The sequence below is a fragment of the Aquila chrysaetos genome, chromosome 5 (assembly GCF_900496995.4).
Source record: "Aquila chrysaetos chrysaetos chromosome 5, bAquChr1.4, whole genome shotgun sequence".
Lineage (NCBI taxonomy): Eukaryota > Metazoa > Chordata > Aves > Accipitriformes > Accipitridae > Aquila > Aquila chrysaetos.
Window position 1 is genome coordinate 40,007,098 of NC_044008.1, and position 7,134 is coordinate 40,014,231.

Genomic DNA, 7,134 nt, shown 5'->3' on the forward strand with positions numbered 1-7,134 from the left:
ATGTCCTTGATAAGAGTGTTCATCTGTTACAAGTCTGGTTTGCTGGCTTAAGCTACTCTGGAAACGTTGGCAGGTATCGCCTAGCTTCTTCTGGCACTGGAGAGTGGGCAAGGTGGTGTACAGTGTACGCTGCAGAGCGCAAGCTCTGATAATTCAGCAGAAAGGGGGTAATGTGGCGTTTTTAGATAGAGAGTTTATGCCAGGTCGACTGATCGCACACAGAGCTGACACCAGTCTTAGTGGGCTGATCTGTCAGGCAGAAAGAAAACTGTGAAGACTACAGAGTTGCCTCTCAGGCTTGTTGAGAGGCTTAAATTAAGGCTTGCAACGAACTTACAGATCCCTGAATAAAGGGAGCTAATTCTTTGTCCTGCAAATATGTAGGGCAGCAATATAAATCTATAGCTGAGCAGAACCTGAGGGAATGAGGGGAGAACTTTTCACAGCTGCTGAAAAACCCACAAAGAAAACTCCTCTGTAGAGGACACCGCTCCCGCTCTGTCTCATCTCTGCTGCAGAAACAGATACTAATTGTGCTGCTAAATGATCCTATGCATAATTGCTGTGATTTCTAATTGGAGGCAGGTCATGATAGCGTTACAGTTTGGGGTAAACCCATGCTTCGGGGCAAATAGAAGAAACAGTTAAGTTCCTTTTCGGAGGCAGAGGGCTGAAGCAAGAGGAGCTTCCACCCCTAGCGCAGGCACGCATCCCCACCCATGGCGAGGTAGGTGCAGGCAGCCTGGGGGCAGGAACGCTTCGCTGGCTGCTTGCTGTGGAAAAGCAGCAGAAAGAGACACCGGAGGAAGCCCTGTCTGCCGTCACATGAGTTCGGCTTTAGGAGGGGGCTTCGGGACAACGTCGTGCTAGGACAAGGCTTGGGGCGATGGGCAAAGGGCCTGATTCAAAACTAGGGCTTTGTGCAGGTTCGGTAAATAGGCAGTGCCAGCCTTGCTGCTGCCGAACCACGACAGCTGGGATCCACTTAGCCACTGAGGTCGCCAAGGGATGTTGAGTGATGAATTCCTCGAGGCAGACAGGCTCATCTCCATCCCGTGCAGTTTTGTGTATGTTTCAGGTTCGCAGGGGAGGCCCGAGATGCTGCCTGCATGCTTTTTCTTTTCCTTCAGCTCTTCTCTCGAAGCCACACGCTGATTTTTTGTTTCCGTGAAAATCCCTGATGACCGAGGCAGCATCCCCGTGAAACCTGCTGCGTTGCACTTTCATTCACGCTGCTTGAAACTGTTTCAGCACTGGCTTGGGAGCGATAAACAGCTGGGACAAAAGCTCAGCTAAGGCAGCAGCCCTCCTCCTTTCCTGCGCTTAGACCCAGCCTCGCCTGGGCTCGGATGTGAATCTGAGCACCCATTTCTCTGGCTGCTTCCCCCCATCCCAAACTTGTGATCCCTTTGCTGCTTGGCTTCGTGAAGCACTGGAGGAGGATGGAGATGCCGTGGTGCTGCTTCGCATCCAGATGGTCTGGCTCCGAGCGCGGTGCTTTGGTCAGGAGTCGGCTCCCCAGATGTCGAGTCCCTCCGCTGTCACTTGACATGGGAGGTGCGTCATCCCACGTGCTTGTCCCATCCCACGCCTTTGTCCCGGGAGCCTGCAGCAAGGTTAAAGGCATGCGAACTCAAATAAAAGAAGTGATAAAACCTCCCCACTTTTTAGACTTTCGAGCAGTCACGTCTCCGCGACGCGCCTGGTTTCGAGAGCCTGCGTGCAGCGGCTTCACACCCCGGGGCTCCGGATTTGACACCTGCCTGCAGCGAGCCGGGCGGCGGGGTTCGCACCTCCGCGGCGCTGCCGGCCGCCCGGCGAGCGGGGACGCCGCCTGCTTCGTATCTTCGAAAGCGCGGGGCGGCAGGAAGCGTTTTTTTTCTTCCCCGACCACAGCGGGTGCTGGGAGAGGGCGATGGCTGCCAAGCGAGGGGTGATGAATTGGTGCTGGCAAGCGAGAACGTGGGGGTGCTCATACAGATGGGCTTTCCCTGCTCTGGCAGAATGAAAAATACCCAAATAAAGCCCTCAGAAGCGAATCTTCCTTCTGTAAGGTTTACACGGTGATTGCAAGAGTAGTTATTGATTATGGAGAGATTGCAAGACTACGGCAGCGTGGGATTACTCTTGCAAAGCTGGACCCTGGTGAGCTTGGCGAGCTGCGGGTTCGCCGGTGCTGCAGCCCCCCCGCCCTGCCCTACTCCCCATCCTCAGCCCAGCGACTCACAACCGCTCTTTGAGTGACGGGCAAGTACTTTTTGAGTGGAAAAAGGAGGTGGTTCCGAGGTCTCAGGCTCCGGACCGCTGCTATTAGCAAAGGAACTGCTGATCCACCTATTTGTAACCCACTGCATTGTAGATGACTGGCTTTGGGTTTTATCCCGTCCACCCCGAGCTCACAGCGTGTCCGTTCAAAGCCACGCGTTACGCCTGCGGCAGGGCCACGGGGCTGAGAAAGATGCAGGGTGAGCACCGGCCGTGAGAGAGGTCACTATAAAATCATATATATTTGATTTTAACCTGCCCGTCGGTGAGTCGGGGCCTTTGCAGAGCCTTTCACGGCATCAGCCGCCGTCTTGCTTCCCCGTTAACCCTCCCTCGCTTCAGACGTGTGGCAGCGCTGTCTCACGCCGACGGGATGGTACCGCACGGACGGCTCCTTGCGTCGAACAGGGGAACGATGCCCCCACCTCCCTGACATCTCTCTTCCTAGACTAAACCCAGGGTAGCCGCAAATCCGGCTCCCTGCGAGTCTCCGGTCACGTTCAGCAGGTCCCATAGCCCCGCGGGTGCCATCGGCAGCCCCGAGGATCTCCTGGGCTCTCTGAGGGGTCAGCGCTGTATCTCTGCCGGGGAGATGGTTTGAGATTTTCAGATTCCGACTCCTTTCTGCTGGCTCATCGAGGCTCCTGCTCTGCTTCCCCTTGGACGTCAGGTGTTTGTGCTGCGAGCAGAGCCGGAGGAAGGGATGCGAAAGCATCACGGTGGTCCTGGCCTCTGCCCTCTTGGTTTTGCTTTCCATCTGCATCAATTTTTCTGCCTCGCCAACCTTCCCAGCTCAGGACACGTTAGAAAGCAGCTGAGCTGCCCCGGCCTGCGATAAGGCCGGTGCTGAAGGACCTGGCATTGCTTGGCACAGACTCCTTGGCACCAGCTACGCCGATAACTTGGCTTCGGCGGTGACAACCTTGCAATTAAAACTTGCAGGTGCAGTGTTCTTGCCCTGGCCGGCAGCCTCGGTGGATAGTTTAAAAATTGTTTCCAGGAGTAATTGAGCTTAATTAGAAGCTTGAATTCCCCGAGGCTGTGCTGCTCAGGGTTTCTGCACTTGTTGGGAGTCATGCAGGGGCTGAAGATGCTCAGAGATGCACGGAGCGGGGAGAGAAATAATCCGATCAGGGCAGTTCCCTGCTGGGTCTCACCCTGTTTGGGTTTTTGTTTGTGGGATGTCATGCTGTCCTTCAGATGGAGACTGGGATTTGCTTCTCTGAGAATCCTGGCTTTGGCGTTGTACCTCACTTTTCTGTCTCTCTGGGGAGAAAACAGAGGATAAAGGGGACAGAGCCAGCAGAAAGCCTTCATGCTGGCCAGGGGGATGAAGAATAAAGGCGACTTTTAGGCGTGTAGTCATCACAGTTAAGATCAATCTGATCCCGACCACAGGCTCCTGGGCTCTCTGGAGGGAGTACAGAGAGATGGGCTCTGCCCCGGAGACTCATAAAATCAGGCTCCATCTAGTGCGACTGCAGACACCTCAGTCTGAAAGCTGGGAGAGCCCGGTGTGCTCCTAGCCCCCGGACCGATGGCGTGCAGCCTCCGGCAAGTTATCGATGGCCGGTGCCAGCTCTGGGCTGCCTGCACGGGGCTGTGGATGGATGAGCATCCCAGGGACCCGCTCAGCCCCCCCCCCGGCACCAGCCCTGCCGACAGCAGAGGTAGCCAGAAAATCGCCCCACATCCTCCCTCCGGCGCCGCTGGCACGGCGGGCGAGCGTGCCGGGACAGGCAGCGTGCCTCCCTGTCTTCCCACTGCCAAAACAAGGGAAAGCAGAATTCGTGGCCTTGGGAGGACCGAGCGCAGCAAGAAAAGCTTTATAAAAAGGATTTACTTTTGCATGGCTCCTTGCTTGGCTGGAAGAGTCTTACCCCAGGAGAGCTGTGCCCCCGGAGCGGCCCGAACCCCTGTGCCTGGCTCTGCTTTCTGTCTCGCTTGATTTACATGGGTCGCTTGGGTGGTTTATAGCTTTGGAGAAATATGATTCACAAACTCGAGCGCGATAAGGATGGGGGAAGAAAGAAAAGCCACGTCAACCTGAAGGAATGCGGCCGGTAGAGAGCCCAGCCTGTGCCTGGCAGAAGCCCCGGGAGGGGGGATCAGGCGTAAAAAGGGACAAAACGGTAACAAGTGCCTGAAAAAATAGCTGGAAACCGCCCCAGCCGCTGCAGGGAAGCACAGCTCGCTTTGCCTGGGCTCTCGTCCCCCAAATCCACTGCAGCTCTGAGGCCACGAGACGGCTCCAGGCAAACTCCACGGGCACAGGTCAGCCAAGCTTCGTAACTGGAAATAATTTACGACCCGAGCTGTTGTGTTTGCACAGCGCTGACTGTGCCCCGCAGACCCTCCTGGGGCTGCAGCCGTCCTCCAGACAACCGCACCGCTTCCCCGAGGATCGGGAGCCGGCGTGGGGTCTGGGAGCAATCCCAGCCGGCAGGGAAGCAGCCCCCGGTGCTTGCGAGCTCTTGCATGAGTGGCAAGAGAGGGAAGCATCGTCCCTTTGTCCCCTGGCTCCGCCAGGCAGTGCCACGTGCCTGCCGGCCGCGTGGACGGGGAAGCCGACGCTGTGCCGAGGCTTCCTTCGACGATGGGGGTGGCGGGGAAAGCCCTGACCCGGCGGCTGCCTGCGGGCAGGTTCCCGCTGCCCTCGCGTACGTCAACCCCTGCGCAAACGTGTCTCGACCTGGCAAACGCGGCCATTATAAAGGCGGCGAAATTCGGCTGCTCACCCACTGCGAGGGGAAACGGCGGCTGATAACGGCCGTGGGCTTGCAGAGTGGATTTGCGTATCGGAGAGACCTTCAGCTCCGGGATGGGGGTGCCGAGGCGCAGGCAGACCTCTGGCCCTTGCTCCGCTCGGGGATAACCTCTTGGCTTTGCCCGAGGGCAGGGAGCTCCTGCCTGCAGCATCCCCGGAGAACCCCTGCATCCTGCACACCCCCGGGGCGAGTTCGGCTCTCAGATGCCCTGTATTCACAGCAGCAATTTTGCATCGATAAGGAATTGCTCTTAAGTGGAAGGATTTTCGCAGCGAGGGCAAAAGCAGGCAGGGTGCGGCCCGGAGCGAGGTTGGCGCAGCTAGAGCACCCGTATGCCTCCAGTCAATGAACCCTGCCGGTTGCTTCAGCAGAAAGTCAATATTGACACTTTGCCAGCGCTTGCATGCGTCGGCACTAAAATTACCAAAAGCAGAACAAAGCCCTGCTCTTCCTTCCAACACTGGCTTTGTTCACTGATTCTTTAAAAAAAAAAAGTTGTATTTATTGGGGTTTTATTGGAAGTCGAAGAGCTGAGAAAAGCCGTGGAGAAAGAGAGCTCCACCTTCTGCTCTTCTTCTAATTGCTCAAGCCTCTCTTCCTCCCTTACCCAGCATCCATCCTCCCCCAGAGCATCCATCTGAGCCGGACCACCACGGGGGCAGAGACCCTGGCATGGCTCCAGCATCATCCCCCATCTCCACCGTGTCCCCAGCTCCTCGGAGGAGACTTTGGCTCAGGAGCCGGGCAGACACCAGCACGGGACATGGGAACCGGCAGCACCCCTGCGGTTTTAGAAACTGGAAATAAAAGCTGAAGCGGTTTGAAGGCTCGGCCTCAAAAGGGGGAAGGTGGTGGGGGAGCAGAGAGGAACCAAAACCCACCGGCGGAGGAACAGGCGGAGGGGCGAAGGAGAAGTGAAAGCAGCTGTGATTACTGAAAGCCCCCATGCGAAAGAGTGGGAGTGCTATCTTTGGGGCTTTCACTTCCCTGTCTGGGCAGGTTTTCTTGGCTTCGGTCTATTTTTCCCCCTCCCCTGCCTCTGCTCATAAATTCCTCTCTGGGGCGGGTGGGGTTGGTGCCGCCGGAGGTGGTTGCCCCATCCGCCGCGGGGGCTCGGAGAGGACCGAAGCCGGGGACCGCCGAGCATCCCTGCCGCGGTGGGCTTTGGGGGGTACCGCCGAGCATCCCTGCCGCGGTGGGCTTCGGGGGGTACCTGCTCCCTGCCAGGGATGCAGACATGTCCAAGCTGCACCACCCCCTTAATCGTTTAAGTAGACTGCATCTCCCAGCAGTCCCTGCCGCCCAATATTTTGTGCAGGACTGGCAGCCTGCTAGCGGGTACATCAAGCACCTCAGTAAAAGCCATTTTTGTTAAAGATGAAGCACGGTCACTAAGAGCTGAAAGAGCTTCCAGTCTGGTGTCGAGCAAGTGTTTTCTTTCTTCAAAAATAAAAAGAGGCGAGGGATGGCCGAGACCCGACGCGCTGGCAGCGTGAAGAGGCTCTGGCATCACGCTGATGTGGAAAAATAAGTGTTCAGCCATGAAAAGCAATGATGCTCCCCCTTAGCGGTCCTCACTGCTGCAGCCTCCACGCCTAGTTTTGGGCAACAAAAGCCTGCAGGTGCATGGATTTAAGCCCATTTAGCCACCCTAATTAAAACAGTGCATTCCCCCACCACCACGGTTCCCAGAAAGGGTCAGTGTAACTCGGCCGTGACCTCGGCTGGGGTGTTTGACTGTTTTCTGCCCGGGAGAAGCCTGCTGTCCTCTGCGGGACCCAAACCTGGGCTTAAAGTTAAGCCTGGTATTAGCGGCTGTGTTGAAGCCAGCCGGGGCGAGTCCCCCACTGTCCTGAATCAGCAGAGCGGCTGCACGGGGAAGACTGAGAGCGGACGAGGGGTCTGGCAGCTCGTGGGGAGCGCGGTGTCGGATGCTGAAAGGAGGGAGCTGGCTGCAGGGCTCGATGGCCAGCAGTGAGCTTGTCCCTTGCATCCATCAGCTGAGCTGTAGGGGACAGAAACCATAGTAAAATCTTTAGGGGAAATCTTGAGGGCGATACCAGTTCACAGGGGGCTGGACCGACACCTCGGTGATGCAGCC